Raw genomic sequence first — 26,310 nt, 5'->3', positions numbered from 1 at the left:
TCTGCTGTAAAGGGGGCTCCTCAGCAGACCACCCCGAACGTTGTGCAAGGAGCTCCATTGATGGTAAGCGCTCAGGAAGACAATGTATATGTAAAAGTCAATCTCTCGCTGCCTAAAGGGAGGCCCACATTAGAATTTACGGCCCTAGTTGACTCGGGTTGTGCCCGTACCCTGATAAGCGAAGAGACTGCCCGACAATTGCGTGTTAAGCGAAAGCGGCTACCTGAACCCATCCGTTTTTCCCAGATGGATGGCAGTGTCTTTAAAAAAGGACCTGTAACTCACCGCACTGCCGCAGTCGTCATGGCTATAGGGGAGCATTGGGAACGACTTTATTTTACCATTGCCCCCATCACCGCACCCGTTGTGTTAGGGATGAATTGGTTGCTGGGGCACAATCCCTCTATAGACTGGGTTGAGCGGACGCTCACCTTTCCCGGCAACCCATGTGAACTTCATGATAAAGACCGAGTACTGCACACTCCCGCAGCCGCCCTCGTAGGGGCCCCTTCTGTCGGGCTTCCACTGCCCCAGCTTCCCAAACAGTATTCCCAGTTTGCCGATGTGTTTGACGTGCGGGAATGTGACGAACTACCCCCCCACCGGGAAACGGACTGTGCTATCGAGATAGTGGGGGATGGCAAATTGTCCAAGGGGAAGGTCTACCCCATGAGTCCTAATGAAAAGGCGGTGTTGCGAGACTATTTGGACACCAATTTGGCACGGGACTTTATCCGCCCGTCTAAGGCTCCATACTCAGCTCCCGCCTTCTTTGTCAAGAAAAAGATGGGAGACTTAAGACTGTGTATTGATTTCCGGAGACTGAATGCTGTAACTCAGTCTAATGCATACCCCCTCCCTCTCATTCCAGACCTTCTCGCACAATTGAAAGAGGGCCGAATCTTCACCAAATTGGATTTGGTGGAGGCTTACCACCGAGTCCGCATACGAGAAGGGGACGAACCAAAGACTGCCTTCTCCAGTTGTTTTGGAATGTTTGAGTATTTAGTGATGCCATTCGGACTTTCGGGGGCTCCGAGTGTGTTCATGCAATTAATTAATGAAGTGCTTCATGATTTATTGTTCCGTGGGGTGGTGGTTTTCTTGGACGATATCCTCATTTATACCAAAACCATGAAGGAGCACGTACAACTAGTACGCGAGGTGCTGCAGCGGCTGCGCGAGCACAAACTGTTTGCTAAGGTTTCTAAATGTGATTTCCATCAACCCTCCATCACCTTCCTGGGGTATGTGATTTCCCATCAGGGCTTAGAGATGGATCCCGAGAAGGTTCGGGCGGTAATGGAGTGGGACCCCCCCCCCCACGCGCAGACATTTACAGCAGTTTTTGGGCTTTGGTAACTTTTACCGAAACTTCATCCCTAATTTTGCCCAGGTAGCGCTCCCTCTCACTTCGCTCCTGCGCACAAAAGGGAAAGGGGCGGGAGCCACCTTGCTCTCTGCTCGATTGCAATGGACTCCGGACTGCCAGCAGGCTTTCGATACGCTCAAGCTGCTTTTCTCGTCTGAACCCGTTCTTGCGCATCCTGATTGTGAAAAACCTTTCGTGGTCCAGGTCGATGCCTCTGACGTCGCCATGGGGGGGGGGGCTCTTGCAACGGGACGAGAACGGTCAGCTGAAACCTTGTGCCTATTTTTCTAAAAAATTCTCCCAATCCGAAATCAACTGGGCCATTTGGGAGAAAGAAGCCGCTGCTGTTAAACATGCCCTCACCATTTGGAGGCATTTTCTGGAAGGGGCGGAGACCCCTTTTGAGGTTTGCAGCGATCACAAGAATCTAGAGGCTTTAAAGGGGGCTAGAAAGCTCACTGCGAAACAGATTTGTTGGGCACAGTTTTTTTTGCCAAATTCCGCTTTGTCCTGAAACATGTGCCAGGGAAGGACAATGCGTTAGCGGATGCTCTTTCCAGGCTCCCCCAATACCGCAATGACTTTGACCGGCCGGTGGATTCCTTGTTAACCCCTGAACAGAGAGGGGAAGTCTCGGGACTCGCAGTAACCACCCGATCCCAGTCCCACCGCCAGGATGTTCCTCCCCTCAAGGGAATCCCGGAGGCTTTCCAACAGTGGCTCCGGGACGCTTCTCTGAGGGAGGCGGATCAGCAGCTTCTCCCCGCACATCTCGACCAACAGGGCTCCTTGTGGTTGCAGGGGGGTAAGCTTTATGTTCCCGAGGTACTCCGAAAAGAGGTGCTGGGACTGGTTCACGGGGCCAAACTTGCGGGGCATTTTGGGTTTGTAAAAACTTTGCATTTATTGCGGCGTTAATTTTGGTGGCCAGGTATGAGGGCCGATGTGGAGTTGTACGTGCGCAGCTGCCCCATTTGCGCCACGGCCAAAAAACGGATGGGAAAGCCTCCCGGACTCTTAAAGCCTCTGGAGACCCCAACCATGCCCTGGGAAGTGATCGCCATGGATTTTATCATGGATTTGCCCCTGTCAGGCTGCTATCTCGGTTTCGTTATTGCCTCTGTCTCTGCGCTGTATTGTCTGGCCCCCAAGGTCGCATACCTAGGCCTGGGAACTCAGCTCCTGGGAAACTGTATTCAGCCTATGCTTGTAATCTCCCGCCTTTTCTGCCTTATATTATCTCCCAGCTAGTGAGTCTCTCATAGCTGTCATTTTATTCGTTTGCACTGTATGCCTATTTGACCAGTAAAAGCCATCTGTTTGGACTCTATATGACTTTGTGGTGATTTCTGGTTCTGTGGGCCAAGGGCTGACATTATGACAGCTATCTCTTCACCATTCTACTAGCCAGGCTGGAGCCCAGGGGGGTTCGCCTGCCACTTGGATGGGAGCTGTGCAGCTCTCCAGGTGATCTACTACCCTGGAGCCCTTCTCTGAGGATCCTACTCTGTTACAAGACTTAATCGCTGAACTTTTCCGGACGACCCGAGAGGTTTGCCGCTTGAGGGGACTGGTACAGGAACAGTGGCAATCTCTTACAGGAACTCTCTGGATGTTAACGTCGGAGGATACTGATACTCGCTTAGATCTTCAAGACTTGGATCAATTACTGGACGATGCCCGGTTGGCAACTGAGGATTTACAAATATTAACTGGACTTTTGGATAATCTTATTTCTCGAGAAACTCTTTCTACCATGGCGGGAGCCCCGCCGGAGGGTTTTTCCCTGATCCCGGATGCAGCCAGCTGTCAGGCTGAGGCCAAGCGAGTCGCTATTAGCACCGCTCTTCTCCTTGTGGAATGTACAAAGGACACCCCGGTAGCCACCTTGGCTCAAGTTTTGACCTCGACTTTTGGAGCCGAGGCACCCGCACTGGCGGTTCAAGTACAACCTCTGCTGGGCGGGGAACCCGACCCCATACTCTCACTCCTGGAGACAGAACTTTTGCCGAGCATTACGGCAGAGACTGCCCTAAGACTTGAGAACGCCAAAGTTCTTGCGGATCAGCAAGCCGCCGAAGCGGCTAAGGTCGCAAGAGAGAGAGAAGCTGCGGAAGCAGCCAGGGCGGCTGCAGCAAGGATTAGGGATCGGGCGAACGTGGACACGCGCCCCAAGGACAATGTACAAGGGCTATCAGGTCTGTCTTTTCCCCCGGCGTTTGTCCCGTCGCGCGCGACCCAACGCGCACGCCGTTTGGCTGACCGACGTCGAGACTCAGGAGAGTCTGAAGACGAGGATCTATAAGGGGATAGCTCTCAATGGGCCACAAGCTTCCGGACCAGTAAACCTCATCTTACTGGTGGCCCAAGTGAGGAGGTTCATCTCTTACGAGCCCAGAATCGGGAGCTCTCCGACCGTGTTGATCAACTCCAGGAACTAATGGAACGTATGCTTCAGGAGAACAGGCAATTACAACAAACCCTGATAGCTCAGAGACAGCCCGTTCCGATACCGGGTCAGGGGGTACCCGTACAGCCACCCGCTAATGTGCCTGCTCCACCCTTGCCTCCTGGAGCTCCTGTTATTCCTCCGCCCGGACCACCCGTGCAACCACCCGCTAATGTGCCTGCTCCACCCTTGCCTCCTGGAGCTCCTGTTGTTCCTCCGCCCGGACCACCCGTGCAACCGGGCCAACCTGCGCCGGGCCCTTGGAAGCAACTCAAATTGAGGACTACGTATGACGGATCTCTCGAGACTTTGCCTTGTTTCTTGCATCAAGTGGACAGTTATATGCGAGAACAAGGACAACTTTTCCCCACGGAAGATAGCCGGGTGCGTTACGTAGCTTCCCTTCTGACAGGTAAAGCGGCTGACTGGATGGTCCTCCAGTTTGACACCCGCTCTCGTGCTATTCGTTCCCTCAACAACTTCATGACTGCCCTGAGAAGGAGGTTTGAGGACCCCTTCCTGGGGGAAAGAGCCAAAACGGAACTCTTACAATTAAAACAAGGCTCTGCTACAGTTCGAGAATTTGCCGATGAATTTCAACGACTGGCAAGTAAAATTGTAGGTTGGCCCGAGACCACCCTGATCCATCATTTCAGGGAAGCCTTGCATCCTGACATTCTGAACTGGTCTTACATGCGGGGCGATCCCGATACCCTCGAAGACTGGATCCTATTAGCCGAGGAAGTGGAAAGCCGCCGACGCTTTATTTCTCTCGTTCGTCAAAAGCACAAGGAAAAAGGCACCCAAAAGCCTCAACCCAAGGCACCACTGCTCGTCCCACGAAATCCCCCACGTTCCCCCCAGGAACGTGAAGCCCGATTTCAGAGGGGTGCCTGTCTTACTTGCGGAGAAATGGGCCACTTTGCAGCCGTTTGCCCGCGCCGCCAGGAATTATTTCGTCCCAGCACGACAACCCGCGCCCGAGGTCGTCCACCACGCAGAGGCACCGCGGCCACCCGCAGCGCAGCTCCGGGAAGACCCACACCCTCTGCACTCCATGCCGGGGACCCAGCCTCCCTGCCTACTACCAACGACCCCGCCGGGTCTCGGATTACAAGTGCCCCATTGGGGGACAACTTTCCCTCTTCGGATGAGGAAAATCCTTGCATTTCTCCAGCCTTAAACCTGGAATCTCCCCTCGACTTGTCAAAAAACGGCTCCGGTCTGTGGTGAATGGAGCGTCTCCACAGACCTCTCAGGATCTTCCTATCAAACCGAATGCTCCTACCAAAATCAAAGAAGTGGACTCCACCGTCTACGTGGATGCAGTTTTACAACACCTTAACGGTGGTCCACAACTCCCCGTCAAAGCACTAATTGACTCCGGTTGCTGTCGCACTCTCATAAGCGAAGCCACTTTTGCTGCACTCAGAGCCGACTCTGAGGCTTTACCCGCCCCCGTCCAATTTGCCCAAATGGACGGAAGCCATTTCCAGGGGGGTCCAGTTGATCACCGCACCATAGGGGTGGCAATTGGAATTGGTTCCCACTGGGAACAAATAGACTTCACTATAGCCCCTATCCGATTTGAAGTGGTCTTGGGAATTAACTGGATTAAAGGACATAGTCCCAGTATTGATTGGGAAACAAACACTATCTCCTTCGCTAGTCCCACCTGCGACCAGCATCGGCAGAACTTTGCTCTGCTATATCCGCCCGTTCCAGCATTAACCTCTACTGCCCCAGCACCACCGGTTCTACCTGCTGTATACCGGGACTTTGAAGATGTCTTCGACCTTAGGGAATGTGATGCCTTACCCCCCCACCGGGCCTCAGACTGTGCGATTGAAGTGGTAAAGGACTGCACATTAACCAAGAGTAAGATTTACCCTATGAGCGCTTCCGAGCGCACTGTCCTCCGGGACTTTTTGGACAAAAACCTCGCCAGAGGGTTCATTCGCCCTTCGAATGCCCCAAACTCGGCCCCCGCGTTTTTCGTCCGGAAAAAAGAGGGCGACCTTCGCCTGTGCATTGACTTCAGAAAGCTCAATGCGGTTACCCAGACCAACGCCTATCCTATCCCATTAATATCGGATATTTTGGGACAATTACAGGAAGGCCGTGTGTTCTCTAAATTAGACTTGGTGGAAGCTTACTACCGAGTCCGTATCCGCGAAGGAGATGAGCACCTCACTGCCTTCTCTAGCTGTTTCGGAATGTATGAATTCCTAGTGATGCCGTTCGGATTAAAAGGGGCCCCGGGGGTCTTCATGCAACTCATCAATGAAATCCTACATGACCTTCTATATCGTGGGGTGGTGGTCTATTTAGATGACATTCTCATTTATTCGAAAACTATGAACGAGCATGTGGCTCTGGTCCGGGAAGTTCTGCAACGCCTGCGTGACCATCAACTTTTCGCAAAACTAGCTAAGTGCGAATTTCATCAAAGCAAACTCACGTTTTTGGGATACATCATCTCCCACCAAGGTCTTCGCATGGACCCCGCCAAAGTCCAAGCCGTCCTCGATTGGACTCCCCCCACCAACCGTAAGCAAGTACAACAGTTTCTGGGATTTGCAAACTTCTATCGAGGATTCATCCCTAACTTCGCCCAGGTGGCTCTACCCATTACGGACCTACTGAAAACTAAGGGAAAAGTAAGCTCGGCTGCCTTGCCCTCCGCAAAAATCCTATGGACTGAGCAATGCCAAGCCGCTTTTCTGGCCCTCAAACGCCTCTTCACTTCGGAGCCGGTGCTACGGCACCCAGACCCAAATCAAATGTTCATTGTGCAAGTCGATGCTTCTGATGTAGCCATGGGAGGGGCTCTCCTCCAGCAAGGACCGGATGGTCTTCTTCACCCTTGCGCTTACTTTTCAAAAAAATTTGCGCACGCTCAATTAAACTGGCCCATCTGGGAGAAAGAGGCCTCAGCAGTTCATCATGCACTGACTCTATGGCGACAATTCTTGGAAGGGTCTAAAGTCCCCTTTGAGGTTTGGACCGATCACAAAAATCTAGCTGCCCTCACGGGGTCCCATAAGCTATCGGCGAAACAACAACGGTGGGCGGAGTTCTTTGCTCAGTTCCGTTTCACCCTGAAGCACGTCCCTGGGAAGCAGAACGTTCTCGCGGATGCCCTCTCCCGTTTACCACAATATCCGGTAAAACTCGAGAGACCCACCAACTCTCTGTTCACCCCTATGCAACGTGGGGCCCTACCTATGCTGGCTGTGCAAACTCGATCCCAGCATCAGCACGCCTCACCCAACTTACAAGCTCCGCCAGCCCAACCGGCTGCCCAGCCGCCACCGCAACAGACCGGCGTTCCCGCCCTTCCTACCTCTCCGGCCGCCCAGCCGCCTGCAGTCTGCGCGCCGCCGCACGTAAGCACTAGCCCAATAACTGTTTCTAAGATCTCCATGGCCGACGGGGGGGCCCCCTCCAAAGTCCCCATCTCCGAGTCCTTTTTAAATGTCCTTCGGGACCAGTGCCTTTTAGAACGCTCCGCTCATACCCTACCCCCTGGTGTTTTGGAACAGGGAGGGTCCTGGTACAAGGACTCGAAATTGTATGTACCCAAAGCTCTCCGGAAGGACGTTTTACATTTAGCTCATGGAGCCAAAACAGCTGGGCACTTTGGGTTTCTGAAAACCCTTCACTTATTGCGCAGACAGTTCTGGTGGGGGGGAATGCGTTCCGACATTGACTCCTTCATCCGCAGCTGTCCCGTTTGTGCCGCTGCGAAACGATCGCAGGGCAAACCCCCGGGACTGCTACAACCTCTTGAAACGCCCAGCAAACCTTGGGAAGTGATTGCTATGGACTTTATGACTGATCTCCCTCTCAGTGGGGGTAAAACTGTGTTGTGGGTTGTTACTGATTTGTTTTCTAAACAAATACATTTGATTCCATGCGCAGGGATCCCCTCTGCTCAGAAACTGGCCCGCCTCTTCGTGACGCATATCTTTCGTTTACATTCGTTTCCGCGTAAGATAATTTGTGACCGCGGAAGTGGTTTCGTTTCTAAGTTTTGGAAAGCTTTCCTCAAGTTGGTGGGAGTGGAACAAGGGTTGTCTAGTGCATACCATCCTCAAACTGATGGTCAAACTGAACGTGTCAATGCTGTACTTGAATGTTATTTACGCTGTTATGTTAACTACCACCAGGATGACTGGGTGGAACTGTTACCTTTAGCAGAATATGCCTACAATAATGCCATGCATCAATCCACAGGTTTTAGCCCATTTTTTGCTTTATATGGACAAGATTTCAGTCCTATTGCTCCTGCAGATGATGTAGAGGGGGAGGGGAACCCCGACATTGCCTCCTGGGCACACGCCCTCCGTACCACTTGGCCCTGGCTCGTTAGCAACCTCGACCGAGCCAAGCGTAAATACAAAGCGCAAGCTGACAAACATCGCTCCCCCGGGGGTGATCTGCAAGTGGGTGCTTTGGTTTACCTTTCCACCAAAAATCTCCGTTCCACCCGTCCGTGCCATAAGCTCAGTGCTAAATTCATTGGCCCTTTCCCCATCACCCGGGTCATAAACCCTGTCACGGTGGAACTGGCTCTCCCCAAGTCCTTGAGGCGTGTGCATCCTGTTTTCCACATTAGCCTCCTCAAACCCCATGTTGCTTCTCCACAGTGGCATCCGGATCCACCTCCTGCGCAACCCATCATGGTGGGGGGGGGAGGAACACTTCGAAGTCTCCAAGATCCTTGACTCCCGTGTTCACCATGGCAACCTGCAGTATTTAGTCCGTTGGAAACATTTCCCCCCTGCCTACGACGAATGGGTGCGCGCACGGGATGTCTCCGCCCCCGACCTCGTCAACGCCTTTCACATTGCTTACCCGGATAAGCCAGCCCCCTTGCGAACTGGGAGGGGGCCTTGAGGGGAGCAGAATGTCAGGCTGCTATCTCGGTTTCGTTATTGCCTCTGTCTCTGCGCTGTATTGTCTGGCCCCCAAGGTCGCATACCTAGGCCTGGGAACTCAGCTCCTGGGAAACTGTATTCAGCCTATGCTTGTAATCTCCCGCCTTTTCTGCCTTATATTATCTCCCAGCTAGTGAGTCTCTCATAGCTGTCATTTTATTCGTTTGCACTGTATGCCTATTTGACCAGTAAAAGCCATCTGTTTGGACTCTATATGACTTTGTGGTGATTTCTGGTTCTGTGGGCCAAGGGCTGACAGCCCCCAAGTCGGGGGAAAACTGTACTGTGGGTGATAACAGACTTATTCTCCAAACAGGTTCATTTTGTTCCTTGTGCGGGACTACCATCGGCCCAGAAGTTGGCTAAACTGTTTATTAATCACGTGGTGAAGCATCATTCGATTCCGAGGAAGGTCCTCTCCGACAGGGGGGCTCAGTTCGTAGCCAAATTCTGGAGGGCCTTCCTGAAAGTCATGGGGGTGGAAGAGCAAGGACTCTCTTCAGCCTACCACCCCCAGACCGACGGTCAGACCAAACGTGTCAATGCTGTAGTAGAATGCTATCTAAGGTGTTATGTCAATTACCATCAGGACGATTGGGTAGACCTACTGCCTTTTGCTGAGTATGCCTACAATAATGCCCCCCATTCCATCACAGGTTTCAGCCCTTTTCACGTGGTTTATGGAAAGGACTTTGGGCCCTTTGGTTCTCCTAACATCACTCCTGAACTTGAGGGGGTGCAGGAGGTTCAGGATTGGGTACAAGTAGTGCAGACCACTTGGCCCTGGCTGCAAAAGAACCTGGAAAGGGCCAAGCGCAAGTACAAAGACCAGGCCGATAAACATCGGTCTCCGGGGTGGGAGAAAGGTTTACCTTTCCACAACGAACCTACGGTCACTTCGGCCTTGCAAAAAACTTAGTGACAAGTATGTAGGTCCTTTCCCCATCACCTGGGTGATCAATGACGTCACAGTAGAGTTGGAACTTCCCAAGTCTCTTCGAGGGGTGCATCCGGTGTTCCATATCAGCCTACTTAAACCGTACGTCGCTGCCCCTCAGTTTCACCCTCTCCCTAAGTCTGAAGTTCCTACAGTTGTGGGGGGGAATCGCATCTTGAAGTTTCTAAAGTGTTGGACTCTAAGCTGAAAAAGGGAAAACTGTTCTATTTGATCCGCTGGAAGCACCTGGGGTCCGCCCAGGATGAGTGGGTGGCCGCTCCCCATGTGGCGGCTCCCCGTCTGGTTCAAGAGTTTCACTCTGCCTATCCTGACAAGCCTCGTCCGCCCGGACTCGGGGGAGGGGGGCCTTAAGGGGGGCAGAATGTGAGGGTCTGTATGCCTTGCCTTGGGTAGGCCTTTGCCTTGTATGTTTCCCCCCCCTCCCTGGGCTCGTAAAAGCAGTCCAGGCCTCTTGACTTGCCTTGGTTCAGGCGCAGCGTGTGACGGGCCCCAGGTTGGAATGTCTCTTCCCTCTTCCCACGTCCCTCCCTTGCTCTCACTGACTCCCTTCCACCACTGTGGCCTTGGTGGGTAGATAGTACTAACAAGCTCTGAGTTCTTTGATGTTTTGTACCATGCACAATTATCTCGTAGATTCCCATAACATACGTTTGACATCTGCTTCCCTGTAGGGGTTATAATTCTGTCTTTGTGAATCTGTATTCACTTGCAACTTTACCAGTGAAAGGCCTGTACTACCTGAAGCTTCCAATAAAGTTCCTTGTTTCTGCATGACAATCTGAGCAAGTGGTTTTATGGAGTTTGCCCGGGAAGGTTGCGAACCCTCACAGTTATATACTTAAACGTTGTGCTACAGCTTTCTAAGTAGTCTCATTTACTGCGTATAGTCCTAACGAAGAGGATGATATAGAAATTAAATATGTAATGTGATTATGTAACTCAGAAATGAGTGTTTATACTCTAAGCTAAGAGGACTGAAAGAAAAGGAAGTCCATATTAGGACATAAGACATCAGAAGACCTGAGCAGCTGCTTACTAAGCTATTGCTGCACTGCTCCTGGTATCTGATAAAAGAGAATAAAGGCACCCCTCTGAAGGATAAGAAGGAGGGGATAAAGGATCTTTCTTCACTCTTAATGAGTCTAGAAACAGTATAAATACAGCTATAATACAGCTAGCACTTTAGAGTGCTATGACTGGCAGACTGCAGCTGTCTGATGTAGCACTTCTCCATCTCAAAAGGCTTGAGATGTAAAACATTGAAACTCTGATCCTTGCGTAGGACAGCAGTTCTCTAAGGTATCTTGAAGTATCAAGATCTGGATATTTCAACATTACTTACAGTCTTCTTGTGAGACTGCTCTATTCCTAGAAGAGGATAGAGACCCTTAGAATTCCTATTCTTTGAATGGGAATCTAAGTGCAGTGATCTTTCCATGTATTGGAACACTGAGAGTCCATTGGATTTATGGATTTTTTCAAACTAAGCCTATTTGGATTACCAATGCTAAGAAGCATCCTGAATACAGGGCTAATAGCTAGACCTCTGAGATTGTGTCAGAACGTCCTCTACTTAACAGAGGGACTTCTGAACCTACTCAGAGCAAGAGACCAGAGATGTTCCTGAAGGGAAAGGAGACTCTCTGTACTCTGTGAGATATGCACAATGCACATACACGGATTGGCACAGTCAAAGAGACTTTAACAGCTTTAAGCTAACACATAGTATTTATATATTCAGCATTGCTGTCTAAAACTAGAAAGAGCATGCATAGCATGTACATAGACAATGCCTGATCTTAATGATGATCAGTTAAGAATATTAATAGAAGTCTTTAAAGGATTCAAGACTTAGCAAATACAGATACTCTGGGATAACTTCATATGTTCTCATAAGAGCTTAGATTCTTAGAGGACTACAGATGATACAGATGACACAGCAAGGTATAGTGTGTCTTCTGTACTGAAATATTATGATGTTATGATTATTTAAGTTAGGATGCTTCTAACCAAATCTTTCTCCAAAGAATTAACCATATTTCGACAGGATTTCTGTAACCTTATATTCTGAATGAAGGTGCATTGCACTAAGGATACTTTATGAATATATTCTGACTAAAATACTCCTTTATGGAGGCATAGAGAATGTGAATGATTACTTGCTACATAAACATGTTTAAGACTAATGATATCTATCCTTATATGATATTTTAAGGCTTTGCAACCAAAAAGCATAAATTGTACAATGTAAATAAATGTGTTTTTATATACTTCTACTCTTGTCCATTATTATAAATTTATTGGCGTGTTCAAGAGATGTTCAAGAGATAACAAGTTTCTAGGAACCGTCTAGTGGTGTCTCGCTGAATAAGATAACAAATCCCTTCTCAGGAAGGGGTCCTTTCTAAGAGTGTAGGCACTTAACCGCCCGAACCGCGACAGAATGACCTTCCCCTCTGAGGACAGTCGGGTTTGATATGTATCGTCCCTACTGCAGGGGGAGGCGGAGGAGTGGATGATCCAACAGTTTGATCTTTGGGTCCGATCTGTTCAGACTCTGAATAAGTTTAATCGAGCTCTACGACAACCTTTCGAGGATCCATTCCGGGGGAAGAGGGCCAAGACTACCATTCTCCAACTGCTGCAAGGTACTAAGTCTGTCAAAGAGTATGCCAGTGAGTTCCAAAGGCTCACCAGCAAAATCGTCAACTGGAGCGAGGCCATACGAGTGCAGTGCTTTCATGAGGGACTACACCCCGAAATTCTGTACTGGGCTCTCATGCATAGAGACCTGCCGCATCCCAAAGGCTGGATCTTGCAGAAAAAGTGGAAAATCGCCAACAAGTGCTCTCCATTTCCAGACACCGGGCGAAAAGCCTCGGGCCACGACAGGATCGGGCAGCCCCAAAAACACCCGCACCACCACCTCGATGCCCGGTAGTCCCAGTTACAGACCGAACCCAACAGTTCCAGAGTGGAACATGTCTCATCTGCAGGGCGATGGGCCATTTCGCAGCAGCTTGCCCGTCCCAACCTAGATGTCCAGACCCGGCCCCTCCTTCGGAAAGCTCAGCCCAAACAGGGGTGGCGGACGCGGAAGAAGCACGGCTGCTGGATGCGGCACAACCACCGGGCACAAGGGTCCCCCCACTCTCAATCTCCCCGTGGATAATCCTCCATCAGGTCGCCTCACCGCTCCACCAGTTGGCCCCACGGGTGTTCGGATTATAAATGCTACCGCTCCGGGCGAGGACAGTACAGCTTCATCTGAAGAAGAGGGAACCTGGGGGAACTGGGCGCTGAACCTGGTTTCAACCTCTGAGCAGTCAAAAAACAGACTGGGTCTGTGGTAACCGGAGCGCCACCACAGACCTCTGCACCAGTGCAACCTGAAGCTCCAAGAATGGTGAGCGATGTAGAGGAAACCATGTTCCTAGATATTATTTTTCAATCCCACAAGGGAGGGTCCCCAAATTTCTGTGAAAGCCTTAGTTGATTCTGGTTGCTCCCGTACTCTAATTAATGAGGACACGTTTAAGGAATTAAAAGTGAAGGCGGTGCGCCTACCCCAGCCCATCCAGTTTGCCCAAATGGATGGCAGTGAGTTTCGGGGAGGGCCGGTGGATCACCGCACCGGTAGAGTTGCCTTGGGAGTGGGCCATCACTGGGAACAGTTGCACTTCACGATTGCACCGAGCATTCGATACTCAGTGGTGTTGGGGGCGAACTGGCTAAGCGGACACAGTCCCACTGTAGACTGGGCAGCCAGAATGATCATATTTGCCCAACCTCAGTGTGACCTCCATCGCAAAGAGGTAGTGGTGAAAGAACACGCCATGGTGGTGCAACCAAGCAGTACTTTAAACTCCTCACAACTGCCCCCCGAATACTCAGACTTTGCAGATGTCTTTGATGTAAAGGAGTGTGGTGTACTACCCCACCACCACCACAGAATGGACTGTGCCATTGAAGTGGTGGGAGAAGATGCATTACCCAAGAGTAAAATTTATCCAATGAGCCCCAAAGAGAAATCTGTGCTCAGAGACTTTTTAGACAAGAACCTGGCGCGGGGCTTCATTCAACCCTCCTCCGCACCGAATTGTGCCCCTGCCTTTTTTTGTACGAAAGAAGACAGGTGACTTGCGCTTGTGCATAGACTTTCGTAAACTCAACGCAGTCACCCAAACTAACGCCTACCTTAACCCCCTAATTTCACATCTATTAAGCCAGTTAAAAGAGGGGTACATCTTCACCAAGTTGGATCTAGTTGAAGCATATTATCGCATGAGGATCCGAGAGGGAGATGAACCGTTGACTGCCTTTTCCAGCTGCTTTGGGATGTTTGAGTACCTGGTCATGCCCTTCACCTTGAAAGGCACCCCGGAAGTCTTCATGCAATTGATCAATGAAATATTGCATGACCTGTTATTTAAAGGAGTAGTGGTCTACTTAGATGACATTCTCATTTACTCTAAGAATTATAAAGGACATGTGGCCATGGTGAAAGAGGTGCTACGGCATCACCGAGAGAACCACCACTATGCTAAAGTATCTAAGTGCGAGTTCCACCGAGACCAATTGACTTTTTTAGGCTACATAATCTCACACCACAGACTAGCCATGGATCCTGAAAATGTGCAAGAAGTAGTGGATTGGAAACCACCCTCAACCCATAAGCAGGTGCAACAATTTTTAGGATTCACAAATGTTTACAGAGGATTCCTCCACAACTTCACCCAAGTTGCTTTGCCCATCACCAACCTCTTCAAAACCAAGGGTAAGGGGAGCGCGGCAACTCAGCCCTCCGCGCAGGTAGAATGGACACAAGAGTGTCAAAGTGCTTTCGAAACTCTTAAACGGTTATTTACAACAGAACCCGTGCTTCAACATCCAGACTGTGGGTGACCATTCATGGTTCAGGTAGATGCTTCTGAAGTAGCCATGGGAGGGGCCCTCTTACAGCTGGGGGAAGACAGACACTTACACCCGTGTGCCTATTTTTCTAAAACGTTTTCCCAATCCCAGCTTAATTGGCCTATTTGGGAGAAGGAAGCCACTGCAGTGAAGCGCGCCCTGACAGTATGGAGGCATTTCTTAAAGTGAGCTGACACCCCCTTCAAAGTGTGTACCAATCACAAGAACCTAGAAGCCTTGACAGGGACTTGCAAACTGTCCACTAAACAAGTGCGGTGGGCAGATTTCTTCTCTAAGTTTAAGTTCGTGATAAAACATGTCCCGGGGAGCCAAAACCAGCTCGCGGATGCTCTTTCCCGACTTCCCCAATAGCCAAGGAAGCTGGAACATCCTACTGAGTTGCTTTTCATTCCAGCACAGAGGGGTCTCACGCCTACGTTAGCCGTGCAGACCCATGCCCAGATGCGACAGGACCCAGGGGTCGGAACCCAGAAGTCGCGTCCTACCAAAGCACTCACCCCCCTCCCTCCACAGCAGCCAGCAGAGATGTCAAGAGAACCCCCTGCAAGTCCTACATCCAGGGAGCCACCCGGACTTCCACACTCAGCTCCTGACGAGCCTGCACTGGAAGAGCTCCCCACTTCTTTCAGAGACACTTTAGTCCGTGCCTACCACACCGAACAATCGGTCAAGGCTTTTCCCAAGGATCTCGTTAAACAAGGTGAGCTGTGGTTTAAGAACAACAAATTGTATGTGCCTGAAAACCTACAGGGAGAGGTATTGGGTCTCGCTCATGGAGCAAAACTGGCGGGTCACTTTGGCTTTGTGAAAACCCTACATCTGCTCCGCCGGCAGTTTTGGTGGGCGGGAATGCTGACGGACTTGGACTCCATTCGCTGTTGTCCCACTTGCGATGCCGCCAAGCGTTCTACGGAGAAACCACCCGGTTTGCTAAAACCCTTAGAAACACCAACAGGTCCATGGGAAGTCATTGCCATGGACTTCATGACCGATCTTCCACTCAGCCGGGGAAAAACGGTACTCTGGGTGGTGACAGATCTTTTTTCCGAGCAAGTGCATTTGGTTCCCTGTGTGGGCTTGCCCTCTGCCTCAAAACTGGCCTGCTTGTTTGCATCACATGTTTTCAAATATAATTCGTTCCCACGCAAGGTGGTCTCCGACTGCGGTGTTCAGTTCGTAGCTAAGTTTTGGAGAGCTTTTCTCAAGCTGGTGGGGGTGGAACAGGGACTATCAAGCGCATTTCACCCTCAAACAGATGGACAAACTGAACGGGTAAATGCGGTGTCAGAGTGCTATTTGCGTTATGTCAATTACCACCAGGACGATTGGATTGATATGTTGCCCTTTGCGGAATACGCTTATAACAATGCTGTACATCAATCTGCCCTGACCTGGATGTCCCAGGCTAGTCTGATCTCGTCAAATCTTAAGCAGGGTCAGCCCTGGTTAGTATTTGGATGGGAAGTCCAGGGTTGCTATGCAGAGGAAGGCACTGGCAAACCACCTCTGTTAGCTTCTTGGCATGAACCCCCCCAAAAAAGGGGGTTGCCATAAGTCGGCTGCAACTTGACGGCACTTTACACACACACATCAATCTATGGGATTCAGCCCATTTTATGCAGTATATGGGAAGGAGTTCAGTCTCCTTGGCAATATCGATGTTTCAGGGGAGGAGGGGGGTGCAGAAATCACTGATTGGGTCCAAGCAATTCAAAGCCCTTGGCCTTGGCTGCAGAAGAATTTAGAACGGGCCAAGCGCAAGTACAAAGTGCAAGCTGATAAGCATCGGGTTTTTTTAATATAAATATTTATTAATTTTTATAACATAACAAAAAAAGAAAAAAATACAATAAAAATAACATTAAAAATAAAAAACAGATACAAAAACAAAAGGATATCTATATATCTTAATTGTTACATTCATGATTGCTTAACTTATAAAATTCAAAAAGATACCCCTTCCCCCTCCACCCACCTAAAAAGTGACCCGTCACCCGACTTCCGAAGAAGTGTCTAGACAGTATTTATCTTACTTATTAACACAAAAATATAAAATTATGAAAACTAGATTCTATAACTCGTTAATTAATAATGTAAAATCCATTTTTGCCAAATTATCCCAATATGAGGCGGCCTTAGACCATGTTTTCTTAAATTCTTCCATATCCTTTCCATGCAGAAATTCCATTAATTTAGCCATCCTCATATATATCCATAACTTCTCTCTCCAGTCAATAATTGAAGGTTTATTCACTTGCTTCCAAACTTTAGCAATCACAATTCTTGCAGCAGCAAAACTATATTGGCAAATTATTACTCATATCTTTTGGTGGAATTCCCAATAAACAAAATACTGACTTCCTTTTTACTCTACCATTAATCAGATTGTTGGTTTCCCTCAGTATTTTCCCAATTTTTTTTAAGTTTTTTACATAACCATCATACATGCATATATGTACCTCTTTCCTTTCCACATTTCCAACATAATCCCAAGTCTTCTCTATACATTTTAGATATCATCACTGGGGTTATATGCCATCTATAAAACATTTTATAGAGATTTTCTCTAATTTCGTTGGTTATGGTAAATTTAAATTCTCTTTTCCATAAATGTTCCCATATTTCCAAATCAATATTAAAACCTAATTCCTTCATCCATTTTATCATAACTGGTAGGGCTGTTGAATTAAAAAAAACGGCATAGTTTGGATTTGGCTGAATTCAGCCCATTTAGATTCGGGATATGCCGAAGTCCGAACTCCCCCACTTCGGGTCCGTGCAATTCGGCGGGAATTCAAAGTTCGGGAAAAAATTCGCCCGAATAAAGCCATTAAAAACACAACCGCGCCTTTCCGTGGCTCTGGGGAGCATTTTGGGGGTTAGAGGTCCCAAACTTTCAGCGGAGCTTCAAAAGACCCTTCTTGCCAGACCCCCCAAGTTTTGTAAAGATTGGGTCGGGGGGGCTGAGATATGGGTCCCGAAAGGGGTGCTCCCACCCTTAATGTGCATCTCTGAGCAGAGCTTGCCGCCCACGCACAAAACTCCCAGCGTTTGCAAAGCAACACAACTGCAAAGCAACACTGCAAAGCAACACAACCCTGCAAAGCAACACCTTTGCAACACTGCAAAGCATGGAAAGGGACAGAGGCAGCTAGCTATGCATAAGGAGCAGGAGGGGTGGAATTTCCCCTTTTGCATCGGACTCGGGACCAGGCAAATGCATTCTTTAAGTCACCATTTGAAAACCAGTTTTGAGAAAGCATCAAAATAGACCTAACAGTCGTATGAATGAGGGAAAACCTGAGGACAGCCCCCCTCAAACCAGGGAGAGAGAGACTCGAGGGGGCACACCCCCCAGGCAGAATGGGCAAAAGCCCCCTTTGGCTTCCCCCCCACAGAAACTGCTCCCTCCCCCCCACACACACACAGACTCTGCTTCCCCCCCCCCCACACACACACAGGAGAAAAAGTATAGATTAAAGCCCCCAAAGGGGTCTTACTGTCTTCTGTTCCATCAGTAGGGGCTGGCCTGGGAGGACTGGGTAATCCAAGACAATTCAGTTTAAGCATGGGACGTTTTTCTCTGGAGATGCATACAGGATCAGGTGATCCATTCATCCCAATAGGGAAAAGGGAAAAGGGGAAAGCCCACATCTAGGGAGGCCCTGACCCAATGTTTACAAAACTTGGGGGGTCTCTTAAGAAGCCTTGTCTGAAGCTCCACTGAAAGTTAGGGGTCTGTACCCCCAAAAATGCACCCCCTGCAGCCACGGAAAGAGAAAAGGGGGGAGCCGATATTTCTGCCCCCACTGAACCCATCTTTACAAAACTTGGGGGGTCTCTTAAGAAGGCTTGTCTGAAGATATCCTGAAAGTTTGGGGCCTGCACCCCCAAAAAAGCGCCCCCTGCTGCCACGGAAATGGAAAAGGGGGGAGGGAAAAGGGGTGGAGCCCATATCTCGGGGGGCCCTGACCCAATGTTTACAAAACTTGGGGGGTCTCTTAAGAAGGCTTGTCTAAAGCTCCGCTGAAAGTTTGGGGTCTGTACCCCAAAAAACGCGCCCCCTGCAGCCACAGAAAGAGAAAAGGGGGGAGCCCATATCTCGGCACCCCCTGACCCAATGTTTACAAAACTTGGGGGGTCTCTTAAGAAGGCTTGTCTAAAGCTCAGCTGAAAGTATGGGGTCTGTACCCCCAAAAATGCACCCCCTGCAGCCTCAGAAAGGAGCGAATGTGCACAAGCACCTCCCCCACACAGGAGCATTTTTCTCTCTCTCTCTCTCCCCGGCTGGGCCGCACATCGGCTGATTCCTCCATTACTCAATCCTGACTGATTGGCCAGAAGAAGACCCAGCTTGGCCACCGATTGGCCGGGGGAGGAGAATGCTGCTTACTGACAGCCCCGAATTTGCCGGATTTATTCGTGAACTCCCAAACTCACTGAATTCGCCCCCCCCTTTTCCTGCCATTTTTGAGTTCGGTTCGTCCCGAACTAAAAACCGCCGAATCAGGGGACATTCGGCTGTTTTTCAGTTCGGGCCGAACTGAATCGACAGCCCTAATAACTGGTTTAATTCTTTCTTGTTCTAAATTAGTTACAATTAATAATTTATACATTCTGCCTATCAATCTTTTATTTCCTTGTATTAATATTTTCTCTAATTCAGATTTATTTTTATTAAATCCAATCTGATTATCTTTATTAAATATATCCCTTAACCTATAATACAGAAACCAATCCTTTATATCAAGTTCTTCCCTACTTTTTAAAACCCATTTTCCCTCTTTCCATTCAATAATATTTCTGTACATATCTAATTGTAAATTCAAATGTATTCCACTTCTCACATGAGCTTCTACTGGGTTAACCCATCCCGGAGTCTTATTTTCTAAAATCCTTCTGTATTTTTTCCAAATTTGATATAATCCGGCTCTAATAACATGAATATTAAACTCTTTATTTACCTTTTCCTTCTCATACTACAAATATGCATGCCATCCAAAACGTAAATTATAACCCTCTAATTCTAATATTTTAGTATTCTCTAACATAACCCAAGTCTTTAGCCAAGCAAAACAAGACGCCTCATAATAAATTTTTAAATCTGGTAACCCTAAGCCTCTGTTTCCCTTAATTGCATCAAATTATTGTATGCTATTCTATGTTTTCCTTTATTCCACAAAAAATTTAAAATATCTTTTTTCCATATTTTAAATATTTTGGTTCCTTTAATAATTGGTAAATTTTGAAATAAAAAAAACATCTTAGGTAGAACCATCATTTTAATTACCGATATTCTACCCCAAAATGATAAAAGGTATTTTTTCCCAATTTTTCAAATCTATAGTAATTTGTTGCCAAATTTTTATATAATTGTTTTTAAATAAATTAAGATTATTTGAAGTTAACCAAATACCCAAATATTTTATTTTATGTTCAATAATAAAACCAGTGTATTTTGATAGTTCTTGCTGCTGCAAAAGTGTCATATTTGTAACCAATATTTTTGTTTTATTTTTATTTATTTTAAAACCCGCAAGCTTTCCATAAACCTCAATGGTTTTGTTCCATTCTACAATCTGACTAATAGGGTTAATTAAAAAGCAAACTATATCATCCGCATATGATTAAAATGATTTCTCCCAATTTTATAACCTAAAATATCTACATTATTTCTAATCTTTCTCAATAAAACTTCTAATGTTATAATAAACAATAAAGGTGAGAGAGGACAGCCTTGCCTAGTACCCTTTTGAATTTCAAATTGAGATGATAAATCCCCATTAATCAACAACCTCACAGTTTGATAAGTGTAAATATTTCCAATAGCTAATTGAATTTTTTCCCAAAATCCATATATTCTAATACTTTTCTAATAAATTTCCAATTTACATTATCAAACGCTTTTTCTGCATCCAAAAATATAATTGCAAAGGGTGTGGTACTAAATTCTGCATATTCTAAAAGATCTAATACTACTCTAACATTTTGACTAATCAATCTTCCTGGAAGGAAACCTGCTTGGTCTTCGTGTATAACCTGATTTAATATATTCTTCAATCTATTAGCTAAAATCGCTACAAAAAGTTTATAATCATTATTCAATAATGAAATTGGTCTATAATTTTTAGCATCCAATAAGTCTGTATTTGGTTTAGGAATTAAAACTATGTTTTCATGTTTCCAGGAATTTGGAATGGATCCGTTCTACAAGCAACTATTCATTACTTTTAATAAATATGGAGATAATTGTTCCATGAAAACTTTATAATAAAATGCTGTGAATCCATCTTCACCTGGTGCTTTATTTAATTTACTTTTTCCTATTACTGCTTTTAATTCCTCCATAGTTATATTAGCGTCTAATAATTCTTTATGTTCTTGTAAAATTCCTTCCCATTCAAATTGATTTAAATACACCTCTATTTCCTTCTCAGAAACCCCTCCTTGTCTATAAAGATTTGAACAATATTCTATAAAAGTTTCTATATTTTTTTGTTTATCTGTTATAACTTTACCGGTCCTCTTTATTCTTAATATAGGTAATTTCTTCTCTTTATGTTTAAGTTGCCACGCTAACAATTTACCCGGTTTATTTGCATGTTCAATTTTTTTTTGCCCATTATACATAATTCTTTTTTCTATTTCTGAGGTTATTAAAAATTCTTATTGATGTAAATTTTTTATCCTGTCCATCTGTTCTTGTTTAAGTTATTTACTTTGTGCTCTTCTTAGCTGTCTCTCTCCCTGTTTAATTTCCTCTATGTCAGGTTCTCAGCCAACCTGGACAATTCCCAAAAAGCCACTCGCTCAGACAGCCAAGTCAGAAGCAGGTAAACTTTATTGAAGAAGCATCAGGTACAGCTAAAATAACCTGCAGAATTCAAAGCTGCTAATGAGCGAGCCAGACTACAGAGCATCAATAAATCAAAAAGAATAAGTACCAATATTCTATTATGCAAAACGAAACTTTATAGCTTTAACGTGGTAGCAAGATTACATCACAGGTGCACCTTCTAACAAACCTGGGAAAGGGATTGATAACAATGTCTGGGGGGGGGGAGAGGGAGGATGAAGGGAGAGCGGGGAGACATAGCTTGTTAGCCACTCAAGGCTACAGCAACGGGTGGAGGGAAACCGAGGGTGAGAACAGTACAGCAAATATGCAAACATCCGCAACTGGGCCTGTGCTTATGTCAAGAGCCTAACCGCTTGTACGGGCTGGCCCCAGCATGGCAGAACAGAGCAACACAAGGCACTAGCTAAGGAATGAGGAATGACTGACACCTCTGACATTCTGCCCCCCTTAAGGCCCCCCTCCCTCACCAGTGGCAGGACGTGGCTTCTGACGGTAAGCACTGTGAAACTCACGCACTAGGCGAGGGGCTGCAACATGGGGGGCAGCCACCCACTCATCTTGGGCAGGTCCCAAATGTTTCCAACAAACCAGATAAAATAACTTTCCCCTCCTCAGCTTAGAATCCAGAATCTTAGCGACCTCCAAATGCACCTCCCCCCCACAATGGTGGGCACTTCAGGACTGGGCACCAGGTGGAAGTGGGGAGCCGCCGTGTAAGGTTTGAGGAGACAGACATGAAACACTGGATGAACCCCCCTAAGAGCCTTGGGGAGTTGAAACTCGACTGCCACTTCATTGATCACCTGTCAGGCTGTTATCTCGGTTTAGATGTTTCCTTTCGTTTCTCTGCTGAACCATCCAGACTTCAAGGACGGCTACACATACCAAAGCCTGGGAACACCACTCCTGGGAAATAATGCTCTGTTTATGCTTTGTAATCTCTCCTTTGCCAACCCCAAATGCGATCAGCACCGACAGCAAGTTGCGGTGCTGTCTCCACCCGCTCCAGCATTAATCTCCGATGTCCCATCACCGCCGTCCCTACCTGATGTATACCAGGACTTTGCGGATGTCTTTAACATTAAAGAATGTGATGCCTTACCCCCCACCGGGCCACTGACTGTGCAATTGAGGTGAAGGACTGCACATTAACCAAGAGTAAGATTTACCCTATGAGCGCTTCCGAGCGCACTGTATTACGGGACTTTTTGGACAAAAACCTTGCCAGAGGGTTCATTCGCCCATCGAATGCTCCCAACTCAGCCCCTGTGTTTTTCGTCCGAAAAAAGAAGGGCGACCTGCGCCTCTGCATCGACTTCCGAAAACTCAATGCAGTTACTCAAGCCAACGCCTATCCTATACCACTAATTTCAGATATTTTGGGGCAGTTACAAGAGGGACGTATATTCTCCAAATTGGACCTAGTAGAAGCCTACTACCGCGTCCGTATCCGCGAGGGGGACGAACCCCTCACTGCCTTCTCTAGCTGTTTTGGAATGTTTGAATTCCTTGTGATGCCCTTTGGGTTAAAAGGTGCCCCGGGGGTCTTCATGCAACTCATCAACGAAATCCTCCATGATTTACTGTACCGCGGGGTGGTGGTTTATTTGGATGACATTCTTATTTATTCAAAAACCATGGATGAACACGTCACTTTGGTCCGAGAAGTTCTGCACCGCCTGCGCAATCACCAACTCTTTGCAAAGTTGGCTAAATGCGAATTTCACCAGAGCAAAATAACTTTCTTGGGATATATAATCTCCCACCATGGCCTTAGCATGGACCCGGCCAAGGTCCAATCCGTCCTCGATTGGACTCCTTCCTCCAACCGCAAGCAAGTACAACAGTTTCTGGGCTTTGCTAATTTCTACCGCGGATTTATCCCTAACTTCGCCCAAATAGCGCTGCCCATCACCGACCTTCTGAAAACCAAGGGTAAAGAAAGCTCTGCTACATTACCCTCCGCTAAGGTACTGTGGACTGATCAATGCCAGACCGCCTTTGTAGCCCTCAAACGCCTTTTCACGTCGGAACCTGTGCTACGGCACCCAAACCCAAATCGAATGTTCATTGTACAAGTCGATGCCTCCGACGTAGCTATGGGAGGGGCCCTGCTCCAAAGAGGACCAGATGGTCTCCTTCACCCCTCTGCTTACTTCTCAAAGAAATTTGCGCACTCCCAATTGAACTGGCCCATTTGGGAGAAAGAAGCCTCAGCCGTTCACCATGCACTTACTCTATGGCGACAATTCCTGGAAGGGTCTAAAGTCCCCTTCGAAGTTTGGACCGATCACAAAAATCTAGCTGCCCTCACAGGAACCCATAAGTTATCTGCGAAACAAAAGCGTTGGGCGGAATTCTTTGCTCAGTTTCGTTTTGTCATGAAGCATGTCCCTGGAAAACAAAACGTTCTCGCAGATGCTCTCTCCTGGTTGCCTCAATACCCGGCGAAACTCGATCGGCCAACAGACTATTTACGCCCGCGCAAAGAGAAGCCCTGCCCGTACTGGCTGTACAAACCCGATCCCAGACGCTGCCCCAGCGGAAGCACACAATAGCCGGCGCGCAAGCTCCTCCAGCCCTACCGGCAGCCCAGCTGCCCCCACAACGGAAGCACACGATAGCCGGCGCTCCAGCTCCTCCAACCCAACCGGCCGCCCAGCCGCCTGCAGTCTGCACACCACCGCACGTAAGCGCTTCCCCCTCGTCAACCCCCATAACTGCTCCTACTACCTCCGTAAACAAGGGGGGGTTCCCCATCTCCGAGTCTTTCTTAAATTCCCTTCGGGAACAATGCCTTATGGAACGCTCTGCTCAAACCCTGCCTCCTGGTGTAATCGAACAAGGAGGCTCTTGGTACAAAGACTTGAAATTATATGTGCCCAAAGCGCTCCGAAAAGACGTCTTACACTTGGCTCATGGAGTAAAAACAGCTGGACACTTTGGGTTCCTAAAGACCCTTCACCTGTTGCGCAGACAATTTTGGTGGGGGGGAATGCGTTCTGACATTGACTCTTTTATTCGCAGCTGTCCTGTTTGCGCCACAGTCAAACGATCTCAAGGCAAGCCCCCAGGACTACTGCAACCACTTGAAATACCCAGCAAACCCTGGGAAGTGATTGCTATGGATTTTATGATGTATCTCCCTCTCAGCGGGGGAAAAACTGTGTTATGGGTTATCACTGACTTATTTTCTAAGCAAATACATTTGGTTCCATGTGCGGGGATCCCCTCAGCTCAGAAGTTGGCCCGCCTCTTCGTGTCACATGTCTTTAGACTACATTCGTTTCCGCGCAAGATAATCTGCGACCACGGAAGTAGTTTCGTTGCTAAGTTTTGGAAAGCTTTTCTCAAATTGGCGGGGGTGGAGCAGGGGTTGTCTAGTGCATACCATCCCCAAATGGATGGTCAAACCGAATGTGTCAATGCTGTCCTAGAATGCTATTTGCGCTGTTATGTCAATTACCACCAAGATGACTGGGTGGAACTGTTGCCTTTTGCAGAATATGCCTACAATAATGCTGTACATCAGTCCACAGGTTTCAGCCCGTTTTATGCGGTGTATGGACAGGACTTCGGTCCTATCACCCCAATAGAAGGATCAGAGGGGGAGGGGGATGCCGACATTGCCTCTTGGGCACACACCCTCCGTACAACATGGCCCTGGCTAGTTAGCAACCTAGACCGAGCCAAACGCAAATACAAGGCGCAGGCTGACAAGCATCGTTCCCCCGGTAGGGACCTGCAAGTGGGTAACTTGGTATACCTTTCCACCAAGAACCTGCGCTCCACCCGTCCGTGCCATAAGCTCAGTGCTAAATACATTGGCCCATTTCCCATCAACCGCCTCATAAATCCTGTCACGGTGGAACTGTCTCTCCACAAAACTCTGAGGCGTGTGCACCCCGTTTTCCATATCAGCCTTCTAAAACCCCATGTTGCTTCCCCACAATGGCACCCGGAGCCACCTCCTGAACAGCCCATAATGGTGGGGGGGGAGAACATATCGAAGTCTCCAAAATCCTGGATTCCCGCATACACCACGGGGCCTTACAATACCTCATCCGCTGGAAACACTTCCCCCCTGCCTATGACAAATGGGTTCGCGCACGGGATGTCTCCGCCCCCAAACTCGTCAACACCTTTCACAATACCTACCCGGACAGACCAGCCCCCTTGCCGGATGGGAGGGGGACTTAAGGGGAGCAGGATGTCAGGCTGTTATCTCGGTTTAGATGTTTCCTTTCGTTTCTCTGTTGAACCGTCCAGACTTCAAGGACGGCTACACATACCAAAGCCTGGGAACGCCACTCCTGGGAAATAATGCTCTGTTTATGCTTTGTAATCTCCCGCCGTTTCTCTGCCTTATATTTCCAAATAACGGGCAAGACAAACCATAGCTGTCATCTTGCCTTCAATGCACTGTATTGCCTATTTGACCAGTAAAGCCATCTGCTTGGAATTTGATTGTCTCTGTGGTGATTTCTGGTTCGATGGGTCAAGAGCTCACATCACCCTGGTGACTGGGTATGGGCCGATATACTTCTCACTGAGTTTTTTACTGGGACGTAAGAACCGCAGATTCTTTGTGGACAGATACACCAGGTCTCCTACTTTAAATGTACAACCAGGAGAACAATGTTTATCTGCTTGTTCCTTATACTTGGATTTGGCTCGTTCCAAATTCTTCTGGAGCCAGGGCCCGGTGGTTTGAACCACACGCACCCAGTCCTGGATTTCTACAGCCCCCTCCCTCTCCGGGGAGTAAGAAGCATTCCCAAAAGGCCCAAACTC

Source organism: Euleptes europaea, chromosome 12 (assembly GCF_029931775.1).
Source record: "Euleptes europaea isolate rEulEur1 chromosome 12, rEulEur1.hap1, whole genome shotgun sequence".
In the NCBI taxonomy this organism is placed as follows: domain Eukaryota; kingdom Metazoa; phylum Chordata; class Lepidosauria; order Squamata; family Sphaerodactylidae; genus Euleptes; species Euleptes europaea.
Note: the sequence above shows the minus strand (reverse complement) of the source record.